This window comes from Lampetra fluviatilis, chromosome 1 (genome assembly GCF_964198595.1).
Source record: "Lampetra fluviatilis chromosome 1, kcLamFluv1.1, whole genome shotgun sequence".
NCBI lineage: Eukaryota > Metazoa > Chordata > Hyperoartia > Petromyzontiformes > Petromyzontidae > Lampetra > Lampetra fluviatilis.
Genome location: NC_136275.1, coordinates 33422679 through 33436767, shown reverse-complemented (window position 1 = coordinate 33436767; position 14089 = coordinate 33422679). Strand labels below are relative to the sequence as shown.

General features: G+C 44.3%; 7 non-coding genes across 7 annotated transcripts; all 7 read right to left on the bottom strand.

The window, feature by feature from the left end:
- Positions 1–658: 658 nt before the first annotated feature.
- Positions 659–822, bottom strand: LOC144936774 (U1 spliceosomal RNA). Its single transcript, XR_013637474.1, has one exon. It is a non-coding gene; the product is annotated as a U1 spliceosomal RNA (small nuclear RNA).
- A 1776-nt stretch (positions 823–2598) lies between these two features.
- On the bottom strand, positions 2599–2762 carry LOC144936770 (U1 spliceosomal RNA). Its single transcript, XR_013637473.1, has one exon. It is a non-coding gene; the product is annotated as a U1 spliceosomal RNA (small nuclear RNA).
- Positions 2763–4930: 2168 nt separating this feature from the next.
- Positions 4931–5094, bottom strand: LOC144936803 (U1 spliceosomal RNA). The gene has a single exon (XR_013637484.1). It is a non-coding gene; the product is annotated as a U1 spliceosomal RNA (small nuclear RNA).
- A 1514-nt stretch (positions 5095–6608) lies between these two features.
- On the bottom strand, positions 6609–6772 carry LOC144936767 (U1 spliceosomal RNA). Its single transcript, XR_013637472.1, has one exon. It is a non-coding gene; the product is annotated as a U1 spliceosomal RNA (small nuclear RNA).
- A 1424-nt stretch (positions 6773–8196) lies between these two features.
- Positions 8197–8360, bottom strand: LOC144936760 (U1 spliceosomal RNA). Its single transcript, XR_013637470.1, has one exon. It is a non-coding gene; the product is annotated as a U1 spliceosomal RNA (small nuclear RNA).
- Positions 8361–11801: 3441 nt separating this feature from the next.
- On the bottom strand, positions 11802–11965 carry LOC144936752 (U1 spliceosomal RNA). Its single transcript, XR_013637467.1, has one exon. It is a non-coding gene; the product is annotated as a U1 spliceosomal RNA (small nuclear RNA).
- Positions 11966–13889: 1924 nt separating this feature from the next.
- On the bottom strand, positions 13890–14053 carry LOC144936744 (U1 spliceosomal RNA). Its single transcript, XR_013637466.1, has one exon. It is a non-coding gene; the product is annotated as a U1 spliceosomal RNA (small nuclear RNA).
- Positions 14054–14089: the final 36 nt, after the last annotated feature.

Sequence of the window (14089 nt, the reverse complement as noted above, 5' to 3'; positions counted from 1 at the left end):
CCCTCAACTTGCTCTGCCCAGTTATACGCGTCCAGCTGTCCCCTATGTACGTCCGTCCTCAGCCTTCCGTTCGTGCCTCTTACGTTCTGGCCGCAGGTGCTTCCCGGCACTGTCATGTCGAAGGGCCTCGTCGGTGACTGTCACAATCCCCCCCCCCCCTTTCCGAGCTCTCTCCGAGCTTACATTTCCAAGCAAATGTCTTACATTGGCACGATAATCTCTCACAATACATTGGCCACCCCAACAGCTTCGTTTGTCAAGATTTGGCTGATTTAACATCTACATGCAAATTTCATCTCTAGCCCCGCCCACTGACCCTTGGGCTACACCCCTCTCAAACTTTTGCCTTAGCAGCTCCCCCGCTATATTTTTGACCTGATGTGTTGCAATCGAAACGTCGTGATAACACGTTCCTTCGGAGTGGGCAGGTAGGAACTTGGTTGGAAAGCGCATTCGTGCGATCCGTGTCACGCGGTGCAAGCTGCGTGGGGCGGCGTTGTCACGTGGTGCTGAGCCCGCCCGAAGCGCTCTATGAAATACGACAGACAAATAATCCCTGGTGCGCAGTGTGGGAACTGTTGTTCCTTACCTGTATTATTTAGTCTATCGACATGATTTTGCCTAAAGACCCAAAGTAATCTAATTTTCGTTTAACTTTCGGGGGATAGCGCGAACGCAGTCCCCCAGTACCACAAATTATACAGTCGAGTTTCCCGCATTTGGGGAAATCGCAGGGGTCAACCCACCCGCAGTGCAATGGATGAGCCTCGCCCTGGGAGGACCACCTAAGTGATCATGGTGCCTCCCCTGTCAGGTAAGTATGAGTTGGGATGCTCCCGCTATCCCTATATGAAGCAAAGTCTGCTACATTTACGCTATGGGCCCTCGTAAGTTTTTAAGTAGTTATAATTGAAAATGTTCAATTATTAAACACCGTCATTTTACAATGAGAATGCTATTCAAATATGTTAATCAAACATACACTAGTCTGAAAAGGTAACATTTATGTTAGCTGAAAGCAGTTTACAAAATACATGAATGTATTCTGGGTAATGTTTGTGCAAGTAAAGTTGCCATTTTAGAGGTTTTACATTCGGTTACCGAAGTAATTATTTTCAGACAAGCAGGGTGACCAGCAGAGGGCAGTGCCTCGCGATTGTTGGACTGTGTGCAGAAAGAACCACGCAGGAGTATAGAAATCCCCCGCAATTTCACAAAAAATTTCGTTAAGCGAACTCTGAGTAGTTATCGACATTTTGTCAGTCCAAATTGGGGACGTGCCTCGTGCTTTACCGTGCACGTGGTGTTCTGGGTCCAATCCCTGAGCACCATTGCCTTCTCTTAAGTAATAACAAAAACACACATCTGGCGAACCGGTAGCAACTAGCAGTGTGCACAATTATACTCTGCTTTTTTCGGTAAAGTCACGGAGGTAAAAAATTAAATAAAATAAAACAACTAAATTAAATCACGACGTTTCGGGCGTAACACAAGCGTCCACAATTAAGCGGTTGCGCTTTTGCTACGTTGTCCCCACCTGAAGAAGGACGCTTGTGTTGCGCCCGAAACGTCGTGATTGAATTTAGTTGTTTTCATGTATTTTATTTTTTACCTACGTGACTTTACCGAAAAAACCAAAGAATATGAATCTTTGCAGTCACGAAAGCTTCAATTATGCGCGTGATTCACCACAGGCGAGACACCGGCTGCATTTGTAAGATTCGTTATTGTCCGTGTCGGGTGGTGGAGGGTTTCGACACATTTATAAATAACGCGATCTGACCCAAAAACCTATATTATGAATAATATTGGTCGCGAAAGCCTCCTCCGTGTTAAGCGTTACGTCTCGCCTGCTGTCGCCCCAGATCCCCTCTCACATGCAAAGATGCCACAGCTCACCTAATTTGCCTGCTTATTGTTTTTTTTGCATCTGGCATATCCCTAACCAACAATGAGTAAGCGTTTACGCTCCATCAGGTCTAGAAACCTATTGGCAATGAAGGTCAAAGGAAAATACTGAAAGGTCTTATTTGAGAGGAAACATCCTCTTGAAATGTATCAATTGAGACGTCATTTAGTGACAGCTCTTTATTGGTTGTGAGCCCTCTGATCCAGATGTATTTGCCCTCGATTATTCTGCTTCCTTACCCTCAACTTGGTCTGCCCAGTTATAAGCGTCCAGCTGTCCCCTATTTACGTCCGTTCTCATCCTTCTGTGCGTGCCTCTGACGTTCTGGCCGCAGGTGCTTCCCGGCACTGTCATGTCGAAGGCCTCCCTCGGTGACTGTCGCAAACCCTTTCCGAGCTCTCTCCGAGCTTACATTTCCAAGCCAAATGTTTGACATTGACACGATAATCTCTCACAATACAATGGCCACCACAACAGCTCCGCTTGTCAGGATTTAGCTGATTTAACATCTACATGCAAATTTAATCTCGAGCCTACACCCCCCTCTCAAACATTTATAACTTTCTGCCTTCGCAGCGCTTTACCCACTTGTGTTGCAATCGATACGTCGTGATATTGTTTTTAATTATTCTATCGACGTGGCTTTGCCTAAAGACCCAAAGAATAAAATCTTATTTTTGATTAACTTTCGGGGGATAGCGCGAACGCAGTCCCCCAGTACCACAAATTATACAGTCGAGTTTCCCGCATTTGGGGAAATCGCAGGGGTCAACCCACCCGCAGTGCAATGGATGAGCCTCGCCCTGGGAGGACCACCTAAGTGATCATGGTGCCTCCCCTGTCAGGTAAGTATGAGTTGGGATGCTCCCGCTATCCCTATATGAAGCAAAGTCTGCTACATTTACGCTATGGGCCTTCGTAAGTTTTTAAGTAGTTATAATTGAAAATGTTCAATTATTAAACACCGTCATTTTACAATGAGAACGTTATTCAAATATGTTAATCAAACATACACTAGTCTGAAAAGGTAACATTTATGTTAGCTGAAAGCAGTTTACAAAATACATGAATGCATTCTGGGTAATGTTTGTGCAAGTAAAGTTGCCATTTTAGAGGTTTTACATTTGGTTTCCGAAGTAATTATTTTCAGACAAGCAGGGTGACCAGCAGAGGGCAGTGCCTCGCGATTGTTGGACTGTGTGCAGAAAGAACCACGCAGGAGTATAGAAATCCCCCGCAATTTCACAAAAAATTTCGTTAAGCGAACTCTGAGTAGTTATCGACATTTTGTCAGTCCAAATTGGGGACGTGCCTCGTGCTTTACCGTGCACGTGGTGTTCTGGGTCCAATCCCTGAGCACCATTGCCTTCTCTTAAGTAATAACAAAAACACACATCTGGCGAACCGGTAGCAACTAGCAGTGTGCACAATTATACTCTGCTTTTTTCGGTAAAGTCACGGAGGTAAAAAATTAAATAAAATAAAACAACTAAATTAAATCACGACGTTTCGGGCGTAACACAAGCGTCCACAATTAAGTGGTTGCGCTTTTGTTACGTTGTCCCCACCTGAAAAAGGACGCTTGTGTTGCGCCCGAAACGTCGTGATTGAATTTAGTTGTTTTCATGTATTTTATTTTTTACCTACGTGACTTTACCGAAAAAACCAAAGAATATGAATCTTTGCAGTCACGAAAGCTTCAATTATACGCGTGATTCACCACTGGCGTGACACCGGCTGCATTTGTAAGATTCGTTATCGGCAATGATGAATCTGTTCCCAATGAAAGCATTTTCAAGTTGCCACCATCCTCCATGATGCTGCACACGAGCTAAATTTCATCACCACGGTGGACGTCATTATTCTCGACCACCAAAGCCATCATCGCTTCAAGCCACGTGTCCTGGGCCACTTCCACTTTAACTTCTTGAACGGTCAATTTGATATGTTTAACATAATCCATGTGGTAATATTTTTGTCTCATTGTCATGCCGACTGTGCATATTCTCAATGATTATTTGCAATCGTTCCATTTTCATCTCATCCATATGTCTTAAGAGGCAAAAGACGTTATTTTGAAAATATACTTCCGAGCACAAAGGCATGTTGTGCGTGATTTTTCTTCCTTTTAAATACATGCTGGTGGGCTCCCTAATAGAGGAAAGAGAATGCCACGATCATGAGACCTGGTTCAGTGCAAACAATAAAATAATGATTTCAAATCAAGATTTTTTTTCTTACGTATGAAATGTGATGATAAAAAGCAATTTGTTAAGCGAAGATATTTATCATGCTCATTTTTATGTTTAAATAATGAAACGCAGCTGAAAGAATAATTGTGACTAAAGCTTTGTGGTGGATAACGTTGGCGCTATGTGTTTGGTTAACTGTGCTGATTTTGTTTTCACTGTGTAACTTGCGTGTTAAACCAGCAGGTGCTCACACTTGACTCTGGTTAATCAGTGACGCGCGGTGAGATAATACACTGAGGGGGGCGTGGACTCACTGAGGGCGAACAGATGTGATAGCTGCCTCCCCTGGTGCTTTTTCATTGCAGTTTCATGACGAGACCAGCGAGCCTGAATATCTGTATACACGTACGTGAAAAAAGTATGGAAGGCGAGGAAATGAAATGGTCTACAAACATTACATTGGTGACATACTGAGATAGTAACAGGCACGCGCTTATTGCCCGCGCTCCATCCAGTTACTGAGTGAGGGGTTGCACAATCAGAGGGGAGGCTGAGCTCGTCGCTGCCTCACCTCTCGTTTCTTCCTGTATGTGCAGTGGAGCTTCGCAAATTTAGTAAAAAAAATTATTGGAATCGTACAGAAATGACATTTATAACACAGATAAGTGGAAAAATCGTAATATTTATTTTATTCTTACTTTTCCCAACAGTTATTTTCGTTGGAGTATTACAGGTGAGGCTCTGGCTCCCCTGCCCGCACGTCACTGTGGTTAATATTAACAGCAAGACGCGTACTGTACATTAATTATTCTATTTTTCCTTAAAAATTCGGGGGATAGCGCGAACGCAGTCCCCCAGTATCACAAATTATACAGTCGAGTTTCCCGCATTTGGGGAAATCGCAGGGGTCAACCCACCCGCAGTGCAATGGATGAGCCTCGCCCTGGGAGGACCACCTAAGTGATCATGGTGCCTCCCCTGTCAGGTAAGTATGAGTTGGGCTGATCCCACTATCCATATATGATCCAGAACCCTGTACCTCTACGCTATGGGCCCTCAAAAAGCTTTTACGTGACGATAATTATAAAAGTTAAATATTAAATACCGTTGTTTTACAATGAGAATAAAATGTTACTCAATTATACACTAGTTTGAAAAAGGAACATTTATGTTAGCTGAACGTTAACAAATGAAATCTATAAAGGCATTCTGGGTACTGTTGGTTCAAGTAGAGTTGTCATTTTAGAGGTTTTACCTTCGGTTAACGAAGTAATTATTTTCAGAAAAGCAGGCTGACCAGCAGAGGGCAGTGCATGGCGATTGTTGGACTGTGCACAGAAATAACAAGGCAGGAGTACAGGAATACTCCGCAATTTCACGAAAAATTACGTTAAGCGAACTCTGAGTTCTCATAAACATTTTGTAAGTCCCCGACCCCACCTCCTGAATCAGCAGCAGACCATGCTTTCCCACCTGATGACGGGCGCTTGTGTTGCGCCCGAAACGTCGTCATTTATTATATTTTATACCTACGTGACTTTACCGAAAAAACCAAAGAGTAAGCGATTTTCATTTAGTGCTTTAATGCATTTTTCAAGGAAACACCCGATCAAAAAGTCATGAAAAATACCACTAATGCCACAATGTCAAATAATTTGTTCATTCAAGATGTCTTCGTATGAAATGTAATGATAAAAATCAATTTGTTAAGAAAAGTTATTTATCATGCTCATTTTTATGTTTAAATAATGAAACGCAGCTGAAAGCATAATTGTGTGTAAAGCTGCTAAATGCATTGTGGTGGATAACGTTGGCTCTATGTTTGGTTAATTGTGCTGAATTTGTTTTCACGGAGTAATTTGCGTGTTAAACCAGCAGGTGCTCAAACTTTAATTTGGTTAATCAGTGACTTGCGGTGAGATTCAAACACTGAGGGGGCGTGGACGCACTGAGGGGGGCGTGTTAGACACGTTCCCCTCCGTGAGGCAGATGTGATAGCTGCCTCCCCTGGTGCTTTTTCATTGCAGTTTCATGACGAGACCAGCGAGCCTAAATATCTTTATACACGTACGTGAAATACGTTACCTGGAGTATGGAGGGCGAGGACATGAAATGAAGGGGTCTTCAAACATTACATTGGTGACATACTGAGATAGTAACAGGCACGCGCTTATTGGCCGCGCTCCATCCAGTTACTGAGTGAGGGGTTGCACAATCAGAGGGGAGGCTGAGCTCGTCGCTGCCTCACCTCTCGTTTCTTCCTGTATGTGCAGCGGAGCTTCGCAAATTTAGTAAAAAAAAATATTGGAATCGTACAGAAATGACATTTATAACACAGATAAGTGGAAAAATCGCAATATTTATTTTATTCTTACTTTTCACAACAGTTATTTTCGTTGGAGTATTACAGGTGAGGCTCTGGCTCCCCTGCCCGCACGTCACTGTGGTTAATATTAACAGCAAGACGCGTACTGTACATGAATTATTCTATTTTTTCCTTAAAAATTCGGGGGATAGCGCGAACGCAGTCCCCCAGTACCACAAATTATACAGTCGAGTTTCCCGCATTTGGGGAAATCGCAGGGGTCAACCCACCCGCAGTGCAATGGATGAGCCTCGCCCTGGGAGGACCACCTAAGTGATCATGGTGCCTCCCCTGTCAGGTAAGTATGAGTTGGGATGCTTCCACTATCCTTATATGAGGTAAAACCCTGTACCTCTATTCTATGGGCGCCTATAAAGCTTTTACGTGGCGATACTTAAAAATGCTAAATAAAGAAACACCGTCGTTTAATAGACTATCAATAACACGTTACGGAAATATATACTTACGCATTTGGAAAGTAAAATTTTTGTTAACTAAGGCATCGTTTACGAGTAAAATTCTCAATAGCATTCTGGGTAATGCTGACTCAAGATAAGTTTCCATTTAAGAGGGTTAACCCTCAGTTACGGAAGTAATTTTATTTTTTAAATGCCACAACTATAACTAGGCACCGTTCTTACTATAATAAACATTTTCATCAACTGATATAATTCATAGCCATTGACAGCGAACTTTTAGGCTTGGCTCTGCATTCACATGGACATTTCACCCGCTTTGTGCCGATCAGATAAGCAGGGCTACGGGGTGACCAGCAGAGGGCAGTGCATGGCGATTGTTGGACGATGAGCAGAAAGAACCGATCCCCGCAATAGTCCAGGAATCCGCAGCTATTTTACTCTAAATTACTTGAATAGAACTCTAAGTTCTCATAGAAATTATGTTAAAATCAGAGGGTTTTGCCTGTCAGCCCAATGCCACCGTCTGCCAGTCCCCCCCGCCTCCCGTGATCTCACCAGCCCATCCAGATGCATTGCGGCTGGCCGAAGGGGTGAGTGTGGTGCCGACCCCCAGGTGTCTGGGTCTTTGTTGGTTGCCGGTGAACCTCCATCTCCTGAGACTCCTCCATCTGCGGAGATTCATCAGCTCTGCTCCCTTCTTCTGAGCAGTTGAGGGCACCACTGACCAACATGATCATGGTGTCACCCCTGTCAGGCAAGTTTAAGGAGAGTTGCCAACTCCTCTATGTATCCAAACCCTGTGCCTCGCTCCATGGGCCCTTCTGAAGTAGTTAAATAACGATAATTAAATAAGTTTAGAGAGGATTTAATTGATTCATAATTGGTTTCTTTTGGGATGGGTCATGGAAGAATCCGTTGTTAAACCCTTATGATGACACCCAATTTGACACGTCGTGATAGCCGACGTCTAAAATATAAATTGGCAAAGCGAAGTTATTTATAATACACATTGTAAGGTTTGTGTAATTAAACGCAGTTGAAAGCGTATTTGCGTATAAAGCTCAAAAGGCATTGCGGATTACGTTGGCTCAAGGTGTTTGGTCAATTGCGCTGAATTTGTTTTCATGGTGTAATTGTTGTGTTAAACCACCAGATTGCTCAGCTTTACGCCAATTGGTAATCATCAACTGGTCTGCAAGACTGAAATAAAAAAAAATAATTGTGTAGCCCACTCATTTTAACAAAAGACCTCAAACCGGTTTAAGCAAATTTTTGTTGCAGCACCACAAGCACATTTTTTTCTTTAAAATTCGGGGGATAGCGCGAACGCAGTCCCCCAGTACCACAAATTATACAGTCGAGTTTCCCGCATTTGGGGAAATCGCAGGGGTCAACCCACCCGCAGTGCAATGGATGAGCCTCGCCCTGGGAGGACCACCTAAGTGATCATGGTGCCTCCCCTGTCAGGTAAGTATGAGTTGGGCTGCTCCCACTATCCTTATATGAGGTAAAACCCTGTACCTCTACTCTATGGGCGCCTTTAAAGCTTTTACATGGCGATACTTAAAAGTAAAAAATAAAACACCGTCGTTTCAAAACCAAAAATAACACCTAATGAAAAAAAAACACTTACTTGGAAAGTTAACATTTCGGTCAGCTAAAGCACAATTTACGAGAAATATCCGCAATAGCATTATGGATAATGTCGACTCAAGAGCATTAGAGGTTTCAACCCTCAGTTCCGGAAGTAATTGGAAACGATTAAGCTAACATACTACGCCCGAGACGAGATTTTACTGTTGATGCCATGGTATTATTTAGTTGTTCTTATTTACCACAATATAGTAAGGACATCATAAACCCATAGTACTCATAGCCAGTCACAGGGGACATTCAGGCTTGGCACTGAACTCACATGTCCGCCACGGTCACGAGGGCTTTTCGTGTGGCCACTTCGCCTCGTCAGATAAGTCGAGCAGCTACGAGCTGAACAGCAGAGGGCAGTGCATCACGGTTGTTGTAAGAACGGATATGCACTTCAAATGTCTCTCACATTTCAGATTAAAATGTGATGCCGCCGCCACGAAGCCGTTCAGCAGGCGCCCAAACCACCGACTTCGCCACCACCAAGCAATGGAGCCAACCCCGCGTCCCCCTCACCTCACCTCACACGAACACACCCGCACGCATTCCCCCCCCCCATAGAGCTCCGAGGGGAGGTCACCTGGCCGACCGGTTTTTATCCGAGAAACCCTTATCGGGGTTAACTCTCACGGTTTCCGGCGATCAGGGAATTGGACGACCTCCCCCGTGCTACGTTGCGCCGCGGCGCTGCGACCAGCCGTAATATGGTGTGGTCGCGGCATGGGGCATTCGGCCACCGCGGTTGAGGTGCATTTTCCCCCCACACACACCCCCACGGGTCGACGGGGCAAGCAGGGGAGGGACGGGACAGCACGAATAGCGGGACCGCAGGAGCTGTTGCGCATAGTCATGGAGGGTTGGGATAATTACGCTTGAGCGCGCAGGCACCATTGTTAGGGGAGTTAAAGGATAAGGCTATTAGTATAAATAATTGGGAGAGGGGAGGCGCGCGAGGAGCCATGCACAGCTTCCCACGACGGGCCTTTGTGATGAACACCGCCGCATGAACCTCGATGATGGGGGCCTGCGTGAGAAAAGGATTGATTGGAATTTGCGCCGTGCAGGTCGCTCATTGATTAGCGGAACAAAGGCACCGCGGAGCTGCCTGGCCCGGGCGAGGGGGGCGCGTGCCATTGTTTGGAGTTCACGCCGCGCGGACAAAGGATTAATTAGCATAGCGAAGGCGCACGGTGCGTGGGAAGGGGGTAGGGGTCCGGGAATCAGGATAAATGGGAAGCGCAAAGGGGAAATCGGACGGTTCTCTCCAGGCCAGCGGACCCGCAGCAGCTCCAGCCAGCGACCCGGACGTCCGTGCGACGCGTCGAGGTGCGCTGTTAGCACCGGGAGCAGCGAACCACCGCGGGCACCAAACAGTGAGTGGGGAGGTGAAGTAGGGTAGCGTAAGCCGATAAATAGGGAATAGGTACAGGTTTGGGTGGAATAGGCCAGCCTCGTCGACTCACTGATTCAACATCAATTCGCAGGTAGCATATAATAAATCATTAATAGCTGATCGTGGCCTCGTGTGATCTCGTGTTATAAGTGTGAACGCATGTGGTACTGTGTATGCGTAAGCTCGCGGCGTGCGTAATCAGCGTACCCCAGGTGCGCGATCATAACGTGAGCGGCGAGCGCGGCGCAGAGCGGCGCAAGAGTGGGTATCGCGTGTGGAGCTGTATGCGTGTGTGCGCGCACGTTCACGACGTGTATAATACAGGTGCGCGATCCTAGCGTGAGTGGTCAGGGTTGAGTGAGTGCCGCGCAGCGCTGTGTGTGGGTGTGCGCGTACGTAATTAAACATGCCTACTACGCGGACCCGCGGGGGAGGGGAATCCTGGAGCGACGGCTCTCACCCCATGGGTGAAGAACGCAGCAGCGGTTCGCCTAGCAGCGAGGGGGCGAGTAATGAGGTTAACCCGGCCGATAGGGGTACCGAGGGAGGGATCTCGGGGGCTAGCGACCCTCACAAAAACATCTTTTAGATTAGATGGCATAAGAATAAATGTATCGTAAGCCGCCATCACCCCAACACAGCCCATAAGTAAGGTTGTCACATTCACAATTATTTACTATTCGCAGCAAGTACTCGACTTTGCCCGGAAAAAAAAGCATTTTTTATTCAAAACTTGTCTTCTCTTAATAAAACATAAAATATCCATACGCAAGTATCAAGCTATTATAAAAGTCCGGCTTTACGATTTTCCATTTGTTCGTAAACCAAATGATAAGAGTCTTACAGAAGGCCTGAATCAAAAAGTTATAGAAAGTGGGTGGTAGTTGATTGAAAAGGTTTCCAAAATTGTCGAACCTAACCCCCCACCTTCAAAAATGTTTTTTCCACCCCCACCCAATTTTTATTATGTCGGTATATATATCTACACACGCTACAGTAGTATCTAGTGACTCTACAGTAGTATCTACTGACTTGTAACTACTGACTACAGTAGTAGCTATTGACTATATAGTAGTAACTACTGACTATAGTAGTACCTACTTGCTCTATAGTAGTATCTACCGACTCTGCAGTAGTATCTACTGACTCTACAGTTTCTTATTCCTTTACGCTATGGGCTCTTAATAACTTTTAAATGACGATGGATGAAAACGTGATATAAATAAATCACTTCCATTTTACAACAAGAAAAACATACACTATGTTGCAAAGCAAATTTTACAATCATGCTATTAGCTGAAACCATAATTTATTAGTGAAAATCCCCAAAGCATTGGGGGTAATGTATCAAGGCAAAGAGCCGTTGGTATATTAGTGGGGTTATCTTCAGTTCTGGAGGTAATTGTACGTTATAAAACTAATATGCAATACAGTATTACGACAATGATTCGACTTTACTCGTTCATCCTTTTGGGATTTTGCCAATGTCGAGTTCTGATAGCCACGAGAATATAATTCGTGTACTTTTGGTTTTCATCGGTTGAAGTAAAGAAAGACCACATTGGCTAACTATATGGTCCACAATTGGGTTGCGCGGCCACAATCGCACCGTGGCTTGTCTTTAATGTTCTATGCGTGAAGGAGATGGAGGCATCAGTCTGTTTATGGTCTGATGCGGTTGAGGTACAGCAGTGTCTTTGAGGACAAGTATCAGTGTTCTGGGTATGATGCTTTAACGTAATCCCCAAAGAGTTTGGAAGAAAAATATTGCTCAGTTTTACGCCAATAAATTATCGCCAAGTTGCTTGTGTAGTCCCATTCATATTAAACAAAGAACAGAAACCAAAAAAAATTGCAAACCTTTTATTTCTTAAATATTCGGGGGATAGCGCGAACGCAGTCCCCCAGTACCACAAATTATACAGTCGAGTTTCCCGCATTTGGGGAAATCGCAGGGGTCAACCCACCCGCAGTGCAATGGATGAGCCTCGCCCTGGGAGGACCACCTAAGTGATCATGGTGCCTCCCCTGTCAGGTAAGTATGAGTTGGGCTGCTCCCACTATCCCTATATGACTCAGAACTCTGTACCTTCTACTCTATGGGCCCTCGAAAAGCTTTTACGTGGCGATACTTTAGCGTTTTTTCTAAATAAACACCGTTGTTTAAAAACCAAAAAGATCAAGTCATGGAAAAAGACACTTACTTGGAAGGTTAACATTTAGGTTAGCTAAAGCACAATTTACAAAAAAAATTCCACAGTAGCATTCTGGGTAATGTTGACTCAGGAGCAGTTGCCATATTAGAGGTTTCAACCCTCAGTTCCGGAAGTAATTGGAAACGATTAAGTTAACATACTACGCCCGAGGCGAGATTTTACTATTGATGCCATGGTATTATTTCGTTGTTCTTATTTACCACACTATAGTAAGGGCATCATAAACCGATAGTACTCATAGCCAGCCACAGGGGACATTCAGGCTTGGCACTGAACTCACATGTCCGCCACGGTCACGAGGGCTTTTAGTGTGGCCACGTCGCCTCGTCAGATAAGTCGAGCAGCTACGAGCTGAACAGCAGAGGGCAGTGCATCACGGTTATTGTAAGAACGGATATGCACTTCAAATGTCTCTCACATTTCAGATTAAAACATCTTTTAGATTAGATGGCATAAGAATAAATGTTTCGTAAGCCGCCATCACCCCAAGACAGCCCATAAGTAAGGTTGTCACATTCACAATTATTTACTATTCGCAGCAAGTACTCGACTTTGCCCGGAAAAAAAAGCATTTTTTATTCAAAACTTGTCTTCTCTTAATAAAACATAAAATATCCATACGCAAGTATCAAGCTATTATAAAAGTCCGGCTTTACGATTTTCCATTTGTTCGTAAACCAAATGATAAGAGTCTTACAGAAGGCCTGAATCAAAAAGTTATAGAAAGTGGGTGGTAGTTGATTGAAAAGGTTTCCAAAATTGTCGAACCTAACCCCCCACCTTCAAAAATGTTTTTTCCACCCCCACCCAATTTTTATTATGTCGGTATATATATCTACACACGCTACAGTAGTATCTAGTGACTCTACAGTAGTATATACTGACTTGTAACTACTGACTACAGTAGTAGCTATTGACTATATAGTAGTAACTACTGACTATAGTAGTACCTACTTGCTCTATAGTAGTATCTACCGACTCTGAAGTAGTATCTACTGACTCTACAGTTTCTTATCCCTTTACGCTATGGGCTCTTAATAACTTTTAAATGACGATGGATGAAAACGTGATATAAATAAATCACTTCCATTTTACAACAAGAAAAACATACACTATGTTGCAAAGCAAATTTTACAATCATGCTATTAGCTGAAACCATAATTTATTAGTGAAAATCCCCAAAGCATTGGGGGTAATGTATCAAGGCAAAGAGCCGTTGGCATATTAGTGGGGTTATCTTCAGTTCTGGAGGTAATTGTATGTTATAAAACTAATATGCAATACAGTATTACGACAATGATTCGACTTTACTCGTTCATCCTTTTGGGATTTTGCCAATGTCGAGTTCTGATAGCCACGAGAATGTAATTCGTGTACTTTTGGTTTTCATCGGTTGAAGTAAAGAAAGACCACATTGGCTAACTATATGGTCCACAATTGGGTTGCGCGGCCACAATCGCACCGTGGCTTGTCTTTAATGTTCTATGCGTGAAGGAGATGGAGGCATCAGTCTGTTTATGGTCTGATGCGGTTGAGGTACAGCAGTGTCTTTGAGGACAAGTATCAGTGTTCTGGGTATGATGCTTTAACGTAATCCCCACAATGGTAGCAGCTCCATAAAGAGTTTGGAAGAAAAATATTGCTCAGTTTTACGCCAATAAATTATCGCCAAGTTGCTTGTGTAGTCCCATTCATATTAAACAAAGAACAGAAACCAACAAAAATTGCTAACCTTTTATTTCTTAAATATTCGGGGGATAGCGCGAACGCAGTCCCCCAGTACCACAAATTATACAGTCGAGTTTCCCGCATTTGGGGAAATCGCAGGGGTCAACCCACCCGCAGTGCAATGGATGAGCCTCGCCCTGGGAGGACCACCTAAGTGATCATGGTGCCTCCCCTGTCAGGTAAGTATGAGTTGGGCTGCTCCCACTATCCCTATATGACTCAG